Source organism: Mytilus edulis, chromosome 1, assembly GCF_963676685.1.
Source record: "Mytilus edulis chromosome 1, xbMytEdul2.2, whole genome shotgun sequence".
NCBI lineage: Eukaryota > Metazoa > Mollusca > Bivalvia > Mytilida > Mytilidae > Mytilus > Mytilus edulis.
In genome coordinates this window covers 26,760,154-26,781,745 of record NC_092344.1, presented here as the reverse complement: position 1 = coordinate 26,781,745, position 21,592 = coordinate 26,760,154, and the positions used below count along the sequence as shown (strand labels likewise).

The following is a 21,592-nucleotide window of genomic DNA, read 5'->3' as shown; positions in this document are numbered from 1 at the left end:
TTCCAAGTGAAAACAATTAATTAAACGTTTAATCAAAATTAATCAAAATCAAAGTACATGGGGGATTATTCAGGGTATTCCAACTAAGTTGCACCAAAAGGGTATCTTACTACACAAAATTAATCCTTGATTCTTCAAAGTTTAGTTTAGCCATAATAAGTTTATAACAGCAAAAGAATGTCACAAACAGTGCAGAATAAGTCTGTTCACATTTTTAGGTGAAATTTATACTGTTGAGATAGTGTCAAGACATATTTAAGACTGTCAAGAATGTGTCGAGACATATTCAGACATTATTTAGAATGTCAAGAATATGTCAAGACATGTTCAGACATTATTTAGAATGTCAAGAATATGTCAAGACAGATCGAGACAAATTTAAGACAGTCAAGAATTGGTCGAGACTAATCCAGACTCTTATCAGATGAGACAGGAAGTGTCGAGAAGTTTTAAGACAATGTTCATACTGTCAAGACACTTGTCAAGAAAAATCAAGAACCTTATGAGAAAAATTCATACAATGTCAAGATTTTTTAAAAATTATTAAGACAAATCAAGAATGTCGAGTAAAAATTCATGCAAATTCAGACAAAAACTGGTCTTTTCAGACTTTTTGACTTTTGTAGTGCAGTAAATATGAATATAACAATTAGTGACAATTTAAAAGCATACGATTTGATTAGAAAAAATATCAAAATTTTAAAATTCGTAAATAAAGTATATTATATTGTGTTATCATGTGTTAAAAGTGAGTATACTAAATAAAACACTTCATCAAGTGTAATAATTATTTGTTCAAAATCACTAGTGAAATCATTCCTGAGCTTGTGCAATATAAAGTTCTTCTCGGGACAATATTCCCCAATATTCATGCAATAACCCTATATTTTTACTCAAAGCGTTTGAAGGACGTCATGTTAGAATTGCCATTTAAGTGATTCTGTACTTGTAGTCTGATCAAGGTACACGGCGATCTGGACCTGGCTGCAAGTGCAGAACAAATATCATTCCCCTTATTATCATAAATCTCAGATTTTTTAATGTTTATCACAGGATCCTGTCCTCAAGCACATCGGGGATTTTACCACGGGCTGGCCCTTTATAACAAATATTTTACCCTGAGCGATAGCGAGGGGTAAAATATCGTCATAAAGGGACAACCCATGGTAAAATCACGATATATTCAAGCCCCCATGAATTATTCCGATTCTAGTAGGACAAATACGGCACTTGTTTTTGGATCGAAACGCTCTAGATAGGTGAAGGCATTATTTGCCGTTCCCATAAATAAACGCACAATTAGATTGACGTACGAGATCGGAGCAAACTGAATAAGTGATATGCTTAAACTATTTACAATAACATATTTAGATAGGTTTGGATGAATTTAAATTATATTCTAATATGACGTGCTTCTTTCGCTTTGTAAACAACACCGTGATAAAATTCTCGATATATCTATACTTAGCGCAGACTCCAAGATGTACACAAATGGCTGTTTAAATATGCCTCCCACGTAAATCCACATGTATCGTAACCTATGTGTAAACGGTTGTGGATTTCGCTGTGTTAGCAATTACAATTGAATAAAACCCTACAGAACATTTATTCTGATTCTGACGCTTAACAAAAAGAATTTACACATTAGAGAACGGAAAAATGGACAAAAACAAAATAAATTAAAATTCCGCGAAATTCCAGTAATGATTTTGGCGCATTAACGTCATTTCAAAACATGACGTCATACGTATGAAAACGTCAAAGCTGAAGGTTTTTCTATTGCGTTTACCTTCTAAACTCGGATACAACTGCATTAAAATAAATTATTGAGGTAGGTGTTGCTTGTTTTCTGTTCTATTGCATTATTCGCACATTTACTGATTTCAGCAAGTCAACATGGCGGCTCCATGGTTACAACATGTCAACAGTGAATTTGACTGTAGCTTACGATAAAAAATGTAAATTTAAAATTGCAAATGTTGGGTTTACTGAGAAGTAACAAAAGGAATCACATTTTTTTTCTAGCGGTTAGTTAAGAAATCATTCATGCAGGTTTATTAAATTTGTTTTACATTTATCGAACAGTGGGTAAAATAGAACAGCCACACACACGGTATACCCATCATCGCTTCAGTTTTTTAATGATCGTATTTGTCCTATTAGAATCGAAATAATTCATGGAAGCCATAGATTTGTTGTAAATTTACACATGGCCTGGGCCGTGATATTCGTTAATTTTATCCCTCGCTAACGCTCAGGATAAAATTCGAATATCACGTCCCAGGCCATGTGTAAATTTCCAACAAATCTATGGCTTCCATGAATTATTTCCTAAATTGTACTTAAACATTGTCAACAAACAAACAAAGTGTGGGCCGGACACCCTACCCTACTACATTACAGAAAAATTAATGGAAAAATGTTCTATATCAAATCATTCTCCACAATAGGCGCAAAGGAACGCTGGGTAGCTGTGGTCTACTTGTGAAAAAACTCAGTGTAATCTACGGCTTAGTTTATTGTATTTTAAGAAGGTTTAAAGATAAAGTCGGACAGTCTTCTACCCATAAAGTCCTCCTTACAGAAAAGTTAATAAAAAATGTTCTACGGCAGTATTTGTGTCTGCACTAGGTGCAAATGAAAACTTTGTAGCTGAGGTATATTGGAGAAGAAATCCAGGGTGTTCTTCGTCTTAGTTTTTTTTCAAAGAAAGTGCAAAGTTTGGGCCGGACACCCTACCCCACTATCTTAGTGAACAAAAAATAAAAAAATGTTCTATGTCAAATCATTGTCCACAATAGGCGCAAAGGAACTCTGGGTAGCTGTGGTCTACTTTTGAAAAAACACAGTGTGTTCTACGGCTTATTTTCTTGTTTTTTTTAAATAGGTTCTAAGATTGAGTCGGACAGTCTTCTTACCTTACAGTCTTAATACAAAAAAGTTAATAAAAAATGTTCTACGGCAGTATTTGTGTCTACACTAGGTGCAAATGGAAGCTTGGTAGCTGAGGTATACTGCAGAAGAAATCCAGGATGTTCTTCGGCTTAGTTTTTTTTTTCAAAGAAAGTGCAAAGTTGGGGCCGAACACCCTATCCCACTACCTTACAGAAAAACTAACACGGGTATAAAAATTTACCATATTATAATAATTTCCAAAAAATGACATAAGTGTGTCAGAAATCATATCTGATATTCTTCCTCAGTCATAATGACCTTCCATCATAACGTACGAACTGAAAAAAGAAATAACACGACGGGTGCCGTTCTCGGTGGAGGAAATGCTTACTCTTCCTGAGCACCTGATTTAACTCCCGGTTTTCAGTGGAGTTCGTGTTGTTTCTTATTTATTAGTTGTAACTGTTGATGTAAATGTCTTTTGGTTTGATGAGTCTTTGTTTACTCCTTGGTTTTGATTGGTATTGTCTTCCAGTCGTAACGTGGAAAACGTAAAAAGGTCCTAAATCAGTTGACGTAAAATTAGATTTTTTTCTTTTTGATAATTTCTTATGTGCAATGCAAATAGCTCTCGACAAGAGCACACAGTAACAGTACGGCTACAACATCGGGAACAGCTTCACGACTACCGGCATTAAGAAGGGACATTTACTTTCACATAAATAACACACATATTTTAGATATGACACCTTTGGGTCAACATAAAGGATTTGTTACTGAAAAAAATGATGTGAAATGATTAAATTGTGTGTGACAAATTTTCATTGTAATAGTTTTAAGAATGGAATTGCACATAATGTTTAGTAATACAGCACCAAACTTGCTATATAAACTCCTACTTTACTTAATTTTATTCTATGATCTATTACTATTTAAGAAAACACTTGAAGCTTTAATCCACACACTATGTCAATGAATTTAAGCTCAAATTGAACAGGTAGTAACATATGCAATATACATTGAGAACTGCATCGTGACTTGTGCTAAACAAACCAACATGCCTTTATTGCATATAACAGCTCACTGGTTCCAGAAAAATTGGGTAGTACAAAATAGGTACTTCTGATCTAAGTAACAAGGCTGATATATCCTCTTATCATCCAATTAATTTTTTTATCATTCATAGCAAACTTTTAAAAATGGTTCAACAGCTATCCCAAGTTCTTAAGCTTTTATTTGATACCAAAATTACTCAAATACTTTTTGACAACGTAACATCAATGGGAAGGAACTATATGGTTCAACATTGTTCGCCCTTGTGAAATTGAGATTTCAGCATTTAATAAATGTTGCATGGTTTTATCATCTTGGGGATAGTCAATCTATGTACTCAGGCTGCTATGTCATGGAGGACGGTATCAATCTTGGCTTATAATAAGAGTGTAACGGAGCGCAAACGCACTGTTTTATATATTTTATATGTTTTTTTAGATAATAGTCCACATAAAGACAGTAAATGTACTCATTATTCATGGCATCTTTAATCACAATTTATCTGCAGAAGTGTAATAAAACGTCGTGTACATTAGTTATAGTTTTTTGCTCTCTTTATACATCATAATCCGTATATACATACGACAAATATTGTGTACACACATAACAAATCAATATACAGTAAAACCTGTATAAACCAACCGGCCATGGGACTATAAAGAACGGCCGGTTTGGACAGTGAGTCGGTTTATTCAGGTTTCCGTTGTGACCGGAAGTAAATGACTTGTGACGTCCGATATATTGCATGTAAAAGGTCTGTCAGATTATATATTACAAAACAATGTATAGAGCGATAAATTAAAATACAAAACGCAATAACGTACTAACTTCGTTGGATCGTTTTCTTAAATCTTCATATTGATTGGTTGCAAAATATTTAGAAACTGGTTGTTTCTAGAATTAAAAAAATAAATAATTTAACCACGTTTTAACATGTCCTCGTATGTCAAATAGACCTATGTAGCACAAGTCACCGACTTGTCAATTTCACTTTTACTTTGTTATTCATTTGCATCATAATACTCCTCTTGTTTTGTTTGTAACACGAGAGTTTCGTTTTACTTCCATGATCGTTATATTCAAACTTTGGAATGGCCGGTTTGAAAGCCAGAATATTATCAAAGGAAATGTCATCACTATTTGTCGTACAGTGTACACTGCACATTGATTGTCGTCATCCGGTTGTTTTTCGTTATCAGGGTCATTCGTTTAAATGTTCATAACAGGGAATCCAGAACTTCGAAAACACGATGTAAATTTCTAACTCAATGATTTGAAAAAAAATATTCAAGTTACAACGTAAGTTCAAACTGAGATATATTCGGCGTGTCTATTACAAGTACTTTAATTAAGTATGGCTCCACCTAAGAATTATGCAGAGGGTGATACAGTGATAGTTAGATACTTTTTAATATAAGAAAATGATTTTTTTTATATTAGAAAATGATTTCCTAATATGTGACCCGCCATGACATTTGCATGCTTATGGAGGTAGAACGTAATTGTTAGAAAAATTATAAACATGATAAATATCGAGATTCAATGAAATACGTATTTGTGAAGAAGAGATAAACACTTTCCTTGACTTCATTTTGCGGACGCCGAACTATACATCATCTATAAGTTTTGAAGAAGTTTTACTTTATCGTTTGAAGTGAAAAATATTTGAATCTACATTTTAAATTGATACAAAAAAATAAATTTCTGCCCTATAGATTTCCTTTCATAAATGAAGTCTGAATATATCCATAATTAATGCACCGTATCAAATGCATTTAAGACCTACTTGTAAACTGTTACGCGTCGAATACTATGTATAAAGACATGCATAATAAATCTAAATTGAAAAAAGGAATTCTTAATGCTTACTTTGACAAATGTTAAACTAACTTCATTTCAACAAGTTTAAATTACATGTTCTAAAATAGAACTTGCATTGTAGTAAATTTAAGTCTTTAAAATTTTATTCAAATACGCTATTGAACATCACTAAAAGCCAATAAATACAATAATTTTGTGTTTTATAAATAAGGGCATTCAATAAATAAAAGTCGTTATAGAACAGTCCCATTTTCATACCGGTATTCGAAATGACTCGTTTCATTGCTATAACAACACATATATCATAATAGCATGACAGAGAGTTTTGTTTCGAAATATTCTAGATAAATATACAAAAATCAAATTTTAGACAATGTACCCTATGGCTAGTCACATATAGTTAACGGCGTTTTTCTCACAATGACGTTCTACCTCCATAAGTTTTGATATGTCGTGGCTAGTCACATATTAGAAAATCATTTTTTGATATTAAAAAATTTCTAATATTAAAAATTGATTTTCTATTATTAAAAAATGATTTTCTAATATTAAAAAAGAAAAACACTATTTATTAATAATAAAAAATGTTTTTCAAATATTAGGAAATGATTTTTTAATATTAGGAAATGATTTTCTAATATTAAAAAAACATTTTCTAATACTAAAAAGTATCTTATTTTTTAATATAAGAAAATGTATTTTTAATATAAGAAAAGTTTTTCTAATTTTAGAAAATAATATTTTAATATTAGAAAATGATTTTTTAACATTAAAAAATAGCTCTTTTTGTCCACCTTGGCTTGCCATATGTATGATCATGTTTAAAATAATTGTAAGAATAAAAATCATAGGAATCAAATGTCATATTTATAAACGCCTTAATACTCAACAAGCATGTTGCGTCAAAACTTGAAACTGTTAAATTTTGTTTTACGTAAGTAGACAGTCAGCAGTTATGAATAGATTTGATAAAAAGTAAATCTATTTTTCTATATTTATCTGATCCAAGTTTTCAAAAATAAATTTGACTTTTTAATGTATTGTTGTAATATGTCATGTATGTATTAGTATTTTAAGGTCTGCTAATTTTAAGTTTGCATTTATTGACAACCCTGTGTACATGTGTACCGGGATACAGTGATTTTTACCATTTCATGAGACTCTATCCAAAGTTACAAGCACATTGATTCACCTTATACATATATGATATAGAGTTACAAATGCTATATATATATAATGGTCAAAGTTTCATATCAATGAAATCGAACTTTTTCAGCCTAGTTGTAATCTAATGTACTTTTACATAATGTGTGTATAGAAATCAAAAGGATTAGTGCAGTTGAAAAAAGGCTTTAAAAAAAGGGGAACAAGAGAACAAAAGTGGCACAATCTTCTAACAGTTATCTATTTGTTATGTCAACTAAGTTGTCTGATATAAGAATATCTTTTAAAACATATTTTCTATTCTTTAATTACCATCTGTACAATGTTTCACTTTCTTCATAATTTAAATTACTGCTCTAGTAACTTTAAATGACACTGGATGATTGGTGGAAGGTACTTTCAAACAGATTGTAATAAATATTCCATGTATTAATAAGATTTTTTAAATTCAGTTAAACAAACAAAATTTAATATAGAATATGGAGTTTAGTATGACTTTCATTATCACTGAACTAGTATATATATATATATATGTGTTCATACCTTTTCCCAAAACAAGTTTTTGTATATATATTGGCTTAATTAGGATGAGGAAAAAAAGTGAAATACAAATGCAATTCCAAGATTCCTAAAAGTGAGTCTGGCAACCGTAATTATAAAGGGTAATATAGTGATCAGTGATGTCCACTTTGATATATAACAAACAATAAACAGCTGCGCCATGAGCGCATGATACGCCCGATGTCTTGTGTGAAAGTCTTATGCAATAATCATCAATAGTTTCTGAGAAAGTTTAAGCAATAACCATTTACTGTTTTTGAGACACGGCGGGACATGTGAAACACCCCCCCCCCAAAAAAAAAAACCCTGGTTTTTTTTTACAAATATCACTAAAATAAAAGTTTGAATCAAACCAAAAAGTATACAGATCTTTAGATTAATAAAACAAAGAAATGTGTACAGTTTCAAGCAATAATCATAAATTGTTTTTGAGATACGTCGCGACATGTAAAAAAAAAAACTCCCCTTTTTTACAAAATACTCAATAACTAAAATAAAATTTTGAGTCATCACCATAAAGTATACAGATCTTTAGATTAATATAACAAAGAAGTGTGTAAAGTTTTAAGCAATAATCATAAATCGTTTTTGAGATACGGTGACATGTAAAAACCCCTCCCCCTTTTTTACAAAATACTCGATAACTCAGAAATGAAATTTTGAATCATCACCAAAAAGTATACAGATATAAAAATTAATATAACTAAAAAGTGTGTAAAGTTTTAAGCAATAATCAAGAATCGTTTGTGAGATACGGTGCGACATGTGAAAAAAAAACACATCCCTGTTTTAGTTACCAAAGTGCCGTGACTCAAAAAGTTTAAATCTTATTTTCACCAAAAAGTATACAGATCATTTGACCATCATAAAAAACAACTATATTAAGTTTCATGAAATTTAGATAAGTCGTTCTCAAGTTACGGTGCGACATGTTTACGCCGGACAGACAGACAGACAGACGGACAGACAGACAGACGGACGGACACCGAACATTTGTATACCATAATACGTCCTGTCAAAATTTTGACGGGCGTATAAAACTACAGTAAAAACAATGTATGTATTTCACTTGTTCCCAACTCTGCCATATTAAGAAAAAATAGGTTCACAATGCAAAGGCAACATGACATAGTAATCAAGATATTGAAGATTTCTGAAAGTTTAATGCGATCCAAATCCTGGTCTTTGTAGAGTTGCATATTTCATAATTGAAGATATGCATTCAGGGGCAAATCCGGCCATTTTAAAAAGGGGGGTCCTAACCAAGGTCAAAGGGGGAGTTCTCACTACGTGTCCCCATTCAAATGCATTGATCGTCCAAAAAAAAGGGGGATTCCAACTCTCGGACCTCGCCCCCATGATCCGCGCCTGACATTAGTACATGTACATTGTGTATTGTATCCATAAATCTCCAATTTTCAACTATGTTGCAAGATCATAAAATTTATATCAATTTCATTTTACGGGTAACATAAAAAAAAGTTTAATTGGAATTCATAGACGTTTTTCAAACGATAGTGTACTTTTTCACGACAAAATCAACGTTAAATTTATAATTCCCATTAACGATAAGATACAGCACCAATTAAATGTTACTTGCAGATGTCGCAACAAAGTAACATTATACACTAATGCTAGACTTTTCTTTATATAATGGACTGTTTTCTCCTTGCTGTATATTAACCCTCTTTCTGATAATAATTAATAGGACGCAAAAATAATTACCTTAATAATAAACAACATCAGGCGATCATTGCAGAGACGACTTTGTTGAGCTTGACTCTCAGACTTTACTAGTATATAGTTTATGCCAAATGTTTTAATTAATCTTTATTTCCTATGTTTTGAGTTTTCTTTGTTTAAAAAACATATCATTTGACACCACTCTACCATTGTCTTTGATACAGCATCTACATAACTGTTCCTGTCGGTGTGATATTGAACACAAGTACTTCGATTAATTAAGCATGACATTCATACTTATATATATACGAAGAATATTGTTAATCTTACAACCTAAACACAAGATGGATTATATTCAATAGAGATAAAAAAGTGTGTCAAATTAAAAAAAAACACCTCCCATACATGTGCTTGTAAATCTTTTATCAGAAACATTTTGAATTAAAAGCAAACAAATATTTGTGCACAACCAAATCTAATTAAACATAAATGTTTAGAAAGACGACCAATTGTAATATGCTTGAAGTAAAAACTGATAATTTTGTAAGCTGAAATTATATAATGCACTTTGGGTGATTTATGATATAAGCAGTAGTATGTCCATTTGAATTGAAAATTAATTGAAAAACAATATCGGGGGAATTCACTTTGGGGGGTGGGCTAACTTCCTTTTTTTTGGTGGACGGGAATGTGCCAAAAATATGGGTCATAATTTTGGGAGATTTTATACAAAAGTGACACTCTTTTTGCAACATCCTACAACATAATACATTAACGTTTGATAACTGTATATTGATTAGCGATATTATGGTCTAAATATTATGTATAAATAGGTTCACAATGCAAAGGCAACATGCTGTTCCAAATCTTAAATTATTAATGGAAAATTAATTTTTAAATTTAAATCATGTCATTTGAAAGTTCACCTTTCAAAAAAGTTCCTAAATGAACCCAAAATTTGTCTCCTGATAATTTAAAATGGGTATATTTTGGCAAAAATGACACGACCCTACCAAAGATTTATGTAACTTCATTAAGGAATTCGATCATAAATGATACCATGGCTATACGTTAACTGCCGTTTTAAAAGCATAATTGTAATGTTTCCATCATGCACATCAATTATTGACTTTTTCCTACGTAGAATCGATAAATCCAGATGCCAAATTATTATATGAGTATAACATAGATCAGAGGGTGATACAGCAGATTATGACTCCAAGAAAACAATGTCAACCGCGGCAAAGCCAAAATTGAAAATGTATTTTTCGAGGGGTAATAATCTGCTCTATCACCCTCTCGGCTATTTGATTTTTTTATATTATACTGAATGTCCTTACCTAATTGTCTTTTAAACTAAATTTAAAAGTAATGATCTTTGAAGTCGTTTACCAAAAACATAACGGTTGTACAAAAGTAACAAAAGTAAAGCAAAAAAGTTTAGTTTTTTAATCAAGTGACAATCAATTTATACAAACGTAAACCTTTGTATTTAAATCCACGATGTTAATGGAAAACATTGTCTCTTGAGTTATCGATTTTTTATTGGTCAAAACGGGAGGGCGATATTCAAATAAATCATCTCCCACTGAACTATGGGATAGAGTAAATTGTTCAAATAAATAAAGGCAACAGTAGTATACCGCTGTTCAAAACTCGTAAATCGATAGACAAAAAACAAAATCGGGATAACAAACTAAAACTGAGGGAAACGCATTAAATATAAGAGGAGAACAACGACACAACATGTAACACACACAGAAACCGATTAAGCATTAGACAAAATCCGATGAGAATAACAAATATAACATCAAAACCAAATACATGAATTTAGGATAGAAAAGTACCATGACACGTCTTATAGTAATGTGAATTCACACTCAAATATAAGAGAAAACAAACGACACAACGGAAACACAACGTTAAAATGTAACACACACCAGAAACGAACTATAATATAACAATGGCCATATTCCTGACTTGGTACAGGACATTTTTAAAGAACAAAATGGTGGGTTGAACCTGGTTTGTGGCATGCCAAACCTCGCGCTTTAATGGCAATGTTAAATATAACATTAAAAATATATATAAAAGCTCTCCAGGTTTTGTTTGAAACATCAATTTCAATTTAACCATGGAAACACTGGACCGGTTTTAAAATTGGTCCACATCGAGGTGCAAAGGGTCAAAGTTAAAACTGTTTGATTTCATCAAAATAATATTTATTACGGTTTTGATATGCTGACTGTTAAAATTTGTAAATGGGTCCACATTAAGGTCTAAAGGTTCAAAGTTAAATTCTGTTTCATTTAATATCAAAATCTTGAGGTTCCTAATATGTGACCCGCCATGACATTTGCAGGCTTATGGAGGTAGAACGTCATTGTTAGAAAAATTATAAACATGATAAATATCGAGATTCAAGAAGAAGAAGAGATAAACACTTTCCTTCGCTTCTTTTTTGCGGACGCCGAACTGTACATCATATATCAGTTTGAAGAAGTTTTACTTTATCGTTTGAGGTGAAAAATATTTGAATCTACATTTTAAATTGATACAAAAAAAAATTCCAAATCAAAATAATTAAAATGAGAAGATAAATACCTTACAGATTCCTTTACCGTCGATGCTGAAATGTTTAATGTTATCAACAATTTTAGCGTCTTTGGCCTCAAATTTCTGCTCTATAGATTTCCTTTCATAAATGAAGTTTGAATATATCCATAACTAATGCACCGTATCAGATGCATTTAAGATAACACCTACTTATAAACTGTTACGCGTCGCATACTATGTATAGAGACATGCATAATAAATCTAAATTAAAAAAAGGAATTCTTAATGCTTACTTTGACAAACGTTAAACTAACTTCATTTCAACAAGTTTAATTTACACTAGAACACACCCGTGATATCGCGGGTCCGTGACTGAATTAAAGTATATAACTTTGCGTAAGCCTTATTTTAGTATTGGTATTGTCATCTGATAAAGTCGTGCCGATTATTATAATATACACAGTTTTCTCTGCTTTCAAATCTTTCTGTTTAAACCCGTCGACCTGGAACTTTTCAATTATTGGTAATATGCAGGTCCTGGACTTGAGTATTTTTTAATTAACAGCATTGTCTAATAAAGTTCTTGAATGAATATCTTTGATTCGCTGTTTTACGTCATGCCCGCTAACAAATTGAAAACTGTACCTCTACGCCTTAGTCCAAATTTTTAGTATTCGTATTGTTACCTTAGAAAGTCTTACTAATTAAAAAAACTACAATAGGGAACAATTTGACAATGATTGAATTTAGTTATGTCGACTTTGTGGTTATGACCCGTGTATATATTTGGTGGTGCGCCTGTTAGATGCGGAACGTACAGATAAGGTAATATGTAACAGGTGAATATACTATTGGTATCGATACCGGATTCGACCCGGAACTTGTTAATTATTGGCAATATTAATTATGTGGAAAACAAAAGGGTCTGGAGTGGTGTAATTTTTAATCTACACAATTGTCCTATATTAGCTATATATAAAGTTGAATTCTTTGATATGTCGTTTTTACCTGATGCCGGCTGATAAATTGGACCTCGTAATTTTAGTATTATAGATGTTCTAAAATAGGGCTATAATTGTTTGCATTGGAGTAAATTTAAGTCTTTGAAATTTTATTCAAATACGCTATTGAACATCACTAAAAGCCAATTAATACAATAATTTATGTTTTATAAATTAGTGCCTTCAATAAATAAAAGTCGTCATAGAACATATTGTGATTGGTTCAATCATTAACGGTTCAATCATTAACTTAATTGAAATAGAAAATTTGAGACGCGACATTATTTGGTTGCATGTACATCCTATTATTTTCACCGAAATAAATAAATTGCATAATTTCTTATTTTTTTCAACACAAGTACAGCTATACTAGTTTTCTTCAGAATTAATTTGTAGTTATGAGGTAACATGACACCAATAGGAGCTTTTGCTGAACCAGTAAGTGGTTAAGGGGTCCTTACTTATTCATTTAGCTCTCATATTGGTCTGAAATGGAGATAGAAATCGGGATTTCTATACATTGACTAGACATTATTTATGACAAAGAATGTATTTATGAAGTTATATCAGCAAGATTAAACGGTTTATTCATTTTTCATGCAAATACCATTAATTGTTAAGATTTTGTGACAGTGAAAAGCACAATAAAGACAAATTGATTATGTAAGGGGAGATAATTTAACTTAATACAGACATGAGAAATAGACAAACAGTCAACTTAGTGATGTATTCTGGTACATGTATTGTCAAAAAGATTTTAGAATAATAGTTAACTTCAATCTAAAGACTCTTGTTGTATTGCCCTCATAATCAGGAAATGTTTAAAGTAATATAAGGCATGCTGTAAAATGTGGAATGGACTTTAATATCATTTTTCATGATTTGGTGCTTAAACTGTTTCTTTCAGTCATATTAACAATAAATAGAGTTGGCAATCCAATAATTCCTCCTGAATCACCATGTTTGACTTCTGTGTTGATTTGAAACATCATATATTTGGGTTTTGTTCACTATTTAAGTAAAAATGGTAAGATGAAAAAAATGTGAAAATCTGTCAGATGGGGTAGGGGTGTAATGTTTCATTTTTTTTGGTTAAGAAATGAGTGCAGACTAGTTATCTTTATTGTAATATGTTCAAAAGTAAGAAGTCTATGCATCATAGGTGTCATGACTGGTTTCAAGTTTGTTACGTCTTGGTTAAGGGGTGTAAATATTTTTACACTAAATCAATAAAGGAACTTTTTTTACCTATGCAGTTTGTAAGTTTATCAATAAAAAGTTGATTGGGGGCAATTATGATAAAAAAACAAGCCTTAAATTCCACCCCTGAGAGTAAAAATTGCTGATTCAGCAAATTTTGACTGATCTGTGGGTAATAATGTAAAAATTTACCTAGAAAGTAGAACTTAATTTTTTTTATGTAACTTGCAATACATTTTTATTTTTAAATGCTCGCTTTAACTTTTCGCAGTGTCTGACACATGTGCAACCAATGAAATTTGAGACAAGACATTCTTTGGTTGCATGTACATCCTATTATTTTCACCGAAATAAATAAATTGCATAATTTCTTATTTTTTTCAACACAAGTACAGCTATACTAGTTTTCGTCAGGCTTAATTTGTAGTTGTGAGGTAACATGACACCAATAGGAGCTTTTGGTGAACCAGTAAGTAGTTAAGGGGTCCTTACTTATTCATTTAGCTCTCATATTGGTCTGAAATGGAGATAGAAATCGGGATTTCTATACATTGACTAGACATTAATTTTGACAAAGAATGTATTTATGAAGTTATATCAGCAAGATTAAATGGTTTATTCATTTTCCATGCAAATACCATTAATTGTTAAGATTTTGTGACACTGAAAAGCACAATAAAGACAAATTGATTATGTAAGGGGACATAATTTAACTTAATGCAGACATGAGAAATAGACAAACAGTCAACTTAGAGATGTATTCTGGTCCATGTATTGTCAGAAAAGATTTTAGAATAATAGTTAACTGCAATCGAAAGACTCTTGTTGTATTGCCCTCATAATCTGGAAATGTTTAAAGTAATATAAGGCATACTGTAAAAAGTGGAATGGACTTTTAATATCATTTTTCATGATTTTGGTGCTTAAACTGTTTCTTTCAGTCAGATTAACCATAAATAGAGTTGGCAATTCAATAATTCCTCCTGAATCACCATGTTTGACTTCTGTGTTGATTTGAAACATCATATACAATGTAATTGGGTTTTGTTCACTCCTTAAGTAAAAATGGTAAGATGAAAAAAATGTGAAAATCTGTCAGATGGGGTGTAATGTTTTTTGGTTGTTTTTTTTGGGGGGGGGGGGGGTTGAGAAATAAGTGCAGACTAGTATTCTTTATTGTAATATGTTCAAAAGTAATAAGTAAATATAAAATGTTATACGGCAAAACTTTTGTCCGCAATAGGTGTAAAGGGAAGCTGGGAAACTGAGGTCAACTTGAGTTAAAATCCATGGTGTGTTACGGTTTAGTTTTTTTTTTTGTAAAGTAGGTCCAAAGTTGGGACAGGACATCGCTCCCAACTCTTACAGAAAAGTTACTAACAAATATTCTATGGCAATTGTTTTGTCCCTACTAGGTTGAAAATAAATCTAGGTAGCTAAAGTCTACTTGAATAAAATCAAGGGTGTTTTAGGGCTTATTTTGTCTAAAGTTGGGACCGGATATCGTTCCCACATGTTACAAAAAAATGTTCTACGGCAACTCTTTTGTCTCACTATGTGCAGAGAGAAGCTAGGTTGCTGAGGTCTGTCTGAGAAAAAAATCAGGATGTTCTTCGGCTTAGTTTTTTTTTCTAAGTATGTCTAACGTAGGGGTCTGACACCCTCTACAACCCTTACAGAAAAGTTGATCAACAAATGTTCTTCGGCAATGCATCTGTCCGCACGATGCACAAAAGGGAAGCAGGGTAGCTGATGTCTACTTGAGAAAACAAATCCAGGGTATTGTTCGATATTTTTTTTTATTGTTAAACTAGATCCACAGTTGGGGTCGAACACCCTACCCCACCTTACAGAAAAGTTAATAAAAAAAAGTTCTACGACAAGACTTTTGTCCGTACTAGATGAAAAGGGAAGCTTGGTAGCTGAGATCTACTTGAAAAAAAAACAGTATGTTGTTCGGCTTGAAGTTTTTTTTTTAAGTAGGGTCCAAACCTTGTAAAAGTCGCCGAAAGTTTTTGTTCTTCTGTTTAGAGATTATTCCACAAGTTGAGAAATTCTCCTGAAATTAATAATAAAAAATAGTCAATAATTGAATACTAAATAAATGTAGTATTATGTAATCAATGTACAATAGAAGATCGTGTATATTCACGCCAAACAAATGGCATTTTTAACTGAAAAAAAAATTAGCAAATTGCTCTTCACACTTTAAACATGATGCAAAACTCTTTTGAAGTGACTTTTGAAAAATCATTTTCTTAATGTTATTTGAAATTTGGGATTACAATTTTTGATTTCACAAGGATATTAAAAAAAGATAATAATTCAACAGTTTGAATACATCAAATAATTTGCAGATGCTTGTTTTAGAAAGAAAAATAATATAAGTTCATTTCAGACGAAAAATTGAAATTGATTACATTAAGCATTTTTCAATTTGACTTTAAATGTTGAAAAATGAAAAATGCATTTTTCATTTTGAATTGAAATTACTTCGCAATATAAAAATTTTAAAAGATGATCAAAACTGCATCATTTTTTTTTAATTTTTAATGAGTAGATCTAGAATGAAATGAAATTTGTTTTAAATATTCAAATTGTCGACACTATTTTAAAATTATTCACGGTTTCTTTATCTTTTTCCTCGTTTTAAGCAAAACATCTTGAAGAACTTGTTAACTATGTATACTCACCATTTCCTTTCTCAATTTTATACGTGTGCACTATGTGTGTATCACCTAATTTTGAACATGAGAAATATACTAAAAGGTACAATAATGACCAAAAAGATGTGAATTTTTATTAATTAGTTTACCCGCAGAGCACACGACTGAATACATACACGTGCATGGAACATGACAAATATCCTTAAATGTTTATGATAACATTGAGAATGGAAATGTGGAACGTGTAACAAAGGCAACAATCCGATCAAAGGGCAAACAAGAGCTCAAGATCACCAATTGGTCTTCAACACAGGGTGAAATTCCAGCGCCTGAAGGTGGGCTTCATGCAGCTGGCCCCTTATCATCTGTGCGTATGCAGTAAAATAGAAGTTACACACAAGTCCAATATATAAGAAAACAATTAATTAAATTGACAAAACATAAACAAGACTAACAAAAGACGGAGGCTCCTGACTTAGACACAAATATGTATTGTTAGACCATCTAATACCTCTAAACAATGTAGAATATGACACGAAATCATGCACATTAAAACTCATATATCTTATTGGCCCAAAACCACAATTAATGATCCCCATTTCGTTGTCTACGAATATAGTCCCCTTTAATAATAGTGTATTTTTTTTCTTTCCCTTCCTCAAAGATTTCTTAGTTTTTCTGGGGTGGAAATAATAGATGAGAGCTTAAATAAACTTTTGAATTTTTCATTTTAACTGATGTTTATATGGAAAGAGTGATTAGGCCAGGTGCAAAAAGGTTATATTTACACTTTTCGGAACATCTCTTGACTTACCTATAGGGGTATGGATGTGTATTTACCAAATGTGTATGATGTATACTGGATATATTTTTGGACGTACTGCACATTACACACACACACAGAAAATAAAAAAATAGATTTGTTTTTAATGCGACAAAACGTTATAAAGAATTGGTAGAGGAATTAATTGTGGTCTCGGGCGTAATAGATTTCAAAACTAAGCAAAAGGACAATGATACATACATTAACAACGGACTACTATCAATTACTGACATGTCCGCTCCAGACATAAATTAATCTGATTGAAAGATAATGTCTTCCTCAACTGAATTTCTAGCACAATCTCTCTCATTAAGGGTTTTGTTTATGATATCATCATAAAACATGTGAAAAGAACATAACCCGTTTGATGCCAACAACTTGTTTTATAATAAATTTGTTTATTTACAATGCAAAAACCCTATGAGTAAATAAATATTTATACTAAAATATGCCATCCTTAGGGACATTATCGTAACTCTATCCCTTTTGAATAAGCCTGTGTGGTTAGCTTTTGAGATGAATGCCGACAAATTTGTGTTTTATATAGAATATTACTGTTACAGAATAAGATTTGATGTGTAGATCTGAACATATAACATGTCCGTGTGTTGATTTGTATTTTTTTTTTGGCGAATGGTGTCATTGTACCGTTGATACAATTTAGTGAATGTAATGACTAGTTTGCGATACAGAAAACCATGGTGTAATATATTTTAGTAATACAGAGATTGATGTCGTGAAAATCAAATACATATACTACGTTACTTGTTCAGACATCGAACTCCGACTTCTTTTGAAATGATCAGTACTGTGCGTATTGCTATGTGTTTGTTGACTAGAGGTATATTAAAGATTCATTGGTGGCCTTTGGCTGTTTTCTTCACTTTTGTCGAGTTGCTGTCTCTTTTGCGCATTCACCATTTCTATTCTCAATGTCATCATATATATAATATATAAATACTACTCATGTTCGGAATAAGTTGATACCAAAAGAAAGTGCACACGTATACATCATTAACAAATTCTTCGAGATTGTTTGCTTTAAACAAGGGAACAGAAATACTGCAAATTAAAATGACAAATGATGTACGTTAGAGGATTTTTCATTTTTCAATTTATAATGTCAAAAGGAAAAATAAAAAAATGCTCCATATTGGAGCATTTTTCAGTTTTCAATATTTGATGTCAAATTGAAAAATGCTCCATGTTGGAGCATTTTTCTTTTTCAATATGTAAAGTCAAATAAAAAAATGCTTACAATATTTATTTTTTCTTAGACAAGCATATACAAATGTTTTATTTATTTAAACTGTTGAACAATTAAATCATTTTTAACACAAACTTATTATTATTTTTTTAGATATCCTCATGAAATCAAAAGGTGTAATCTCAAATTTCAAATTTCATTCAGGAAAAGATTTTTATGAGTTGATGTCAAAAGATGTTTGTTACTTTTTTCCAAACAATGATCTCGAATTCAGATATATTTGATTGAATGCGTTTACGACTAATTGTCTGAACTATGAACTTACCATTTTTTGTTTGTTGAAAGCGTCTTTTGATAAAAGTGTTACTTATTCTTTTTTATTATACTTCGTCACTTGTTTCGACTTTTTAAAGACTGTCATCGGGGCCTATTATAGCTGACTATGCGGTATGGGCTTTGCTCATTGTTGAAGGCCGTACGGTGACCTATAGTTGTTACTGTCTGTGTCATTTTGGTCTTTTGTGGATAGTTGTCTCATTGGCAATCATACCACATCTTCTTTTTTATATCTCCATGCAATAAAAAAAAACATCATTTTATTTGTAATTGCTTTTGGATAGGACCGTTTTACGTGCATACCTTTTTTATTTGTTTTTCAGCAAAATTAAACCACATTTAATAGTGCCGTTATATTAGACAGAGAGCATGTGCAGTTGATAATCTTGATCTTGATATATTGCTTTTTTTCTAACAGTCCATCGAATTCACCGGTTTATAAAAGTCGCCAAACTTTTTCTTCTGATGTTGTGAGAGATTATTTGACAAGTTGGAAAATTCTCCTGAAATTAATAATAGAAAGAGTCAATAATTGAACATAAATGAAGTTTAATTTAATTAGTAATTTATGTACAATAGAAAATAGTGACCATACCAAACCAATGAACACCAACTGTCATATTCCTGACTTGGTACAGGCAATTTCTTTTTATAAAAAAAAATGGTGGATTAAATTGGGTTTCAAGCTAGCTAAACCTCTCCCTTGTTTGACTGTCGTATTAAAATCCATTATATTGACAACGATTTGTGAACAAAACAAACAGACATAACAGGTAAAATGTCAAAAATAGAGGCACAGCAGTCAACATTGTGTTATTATCTTAAACCTTATAAAACAAACAAATATATTAACAAACATTAAACATGGCACAATAATACAATGATGGGATGTATAAGTACAAAGCCACGTCATATGTAAGAAATAAATACAAAAAGGTATATAGACAAAAAGTTATATAGACATATATGTGTTCGAATGCATTTAAGACTAATGGTCTGAACTATGAACTTACCATTTTATGTTTGTTGAAAGCGTCTTTTGATAAAAGTGTTTACTTATTCTTTTTTATTATACTTTGTCACTTGTTTCGACTTTTTAAGGACAGTCCATGCAATAGAAAAAAAAACATCATTTTATTTGTAATTGCTTTTGGATAAGACCGTTTTACGTGCATACCTTTTTTATTTGTTTTTCAGCAAAATTAATCCACATTTGATAGTGCCGTTATATTAGACAGATTGCATGTGCAGTTGATAATCTTGATCTTGATATATTGCTTTTTTTCTAACAGTCCATCGAATTTACCGGTTTATAAAAGTCGCCAAACTTTTTCTTCTTATGTTGTGAGATTATTTCACAAGTTGGGAAATTCTCCTGAAATTGATAACAGAAAGAGTCAATAATTGAATATTAATGAAGTTTAATTTAATTAGTAATTTATGTACAATAGAAAATAGTGACCATACCAAACCAATAAACACCAACTGTCATATTCCTGACTTGGTACAGGCATTTTCTTTTTATAGAAAAATGGTGGATTAAAATGGTTTTAAAGCTAGCTAAACCTCTCCCTTGTTTGACTGTCGTATTAAAATCCATTATATTGACAACGATTTGTAAACAAAACAAACAGACATAACAGGTAAAAATGTCAAAAATAGAGACAAAGCAGTCAACATTGTGTTATTATCTTAATCCCTATAAAACAAACAAATATATTAACAAACATTAATCATGGCACAATAATACAATGATGGGATGTATAAGTACAAAGACACGTCATATGTAAGAAATAAACACAAAAAGGCATATAGACAAAAAGTTATATAGACATATATGTGTTTGAATGCATTTAAGACTAATTGTCTGAAAAATGACCCTACCATTGTTATGTTCATTGAAATAATCTTGCTATAACCGTGCTTATTTTTTTTTTTTTTTGTGCATACTTTTCCTCTAGTTTCAACTTTTTAAAGACTCCTTGCAAAAGAAAACGTCATTTTATTTACAATTGTTTATGGGAAAGTCTGTTTTACGTGCCTACTTTTGATATAATTTTTTTAGCAATAGTAAACTACATTCAATAGTGCCGTTATATAAGGTAGAATGAATGTACAGTTGAATATCTTGATATTGATGTATAGTTTATTCTAACAGTCATTCCAATAAACCTGTTTGTAAAAGTCGCCAAATGTTTTTACCCTGATGTTGTAAGATCATTACATAAGTTTGGAAATGCTCCTGAAATTAATAATAGGAAATAGTCAATGATTGCATATTAATGAAGATAGAAATCAAAGTACAATAGAAAATAGTGACCATATCAAACCAATAAACATCAACTGTCATAATCATGACTTAGTACATGCATTTTCTTTTATAAAAACTGTTGGATTAAACCTGGTTTTAAAGCTAGTTAAACCTCTCACTTGTATGATTGTCGTATAAAAATCTTAAGAAAACAAACAGACATAATAAGTAAAAATGTCAAAAATAGAGGCACAGCAGTGGACATTGTGTTATTATGTTAATCTTTATAAAACAAACAATAAAAGAAACAATAAAAGTCGCAAAAAGTTTTGATTCTTATGTATTAGGGTATTCCATACGTTTGGAAATTCTACT

General features: G+C 31.2%; 1 protein-coding gene across 10 annotated transcripts in view; it reads right to left on the bottom strand.

Annotated features, from left to right (window-relative positions):
• Positions 1-21,592, bottom strand: part of LOC139528747 (mediator of RNA polymerase II transcription subunit 12-like) — a 322,630-nt gene that overhangs the window by 91,458 nt on the left and 209,580 nt on the right. For 3 of the 10 annotated variants that reach the window (XM_071324977.1, XM_071324995.1, XM_071324987.1), the window contains 3 exons: positions 20,144-20,341; positions 19,270-19,469; positions 15,927-15,993 (listed from right to left, as the gene is read on the bottom strand). The exons of 5 other annotated variants lie outside the window; for them this stretch is intronic. The gene's annotated coding sequence lies outside the window, so the exon portion shown is untranslated. Of the gene's footprint in view, positions 1-11,781; positions 11,913-15,926; positions 15,994-19,269; positions 19,470-20,143; positions 20,342-21,592 lie in introns of those variants that run through there. 2 more of the 10 variants (XM_071324981.1, XM_071325015.1) reach the window with 2 other exon arrangements.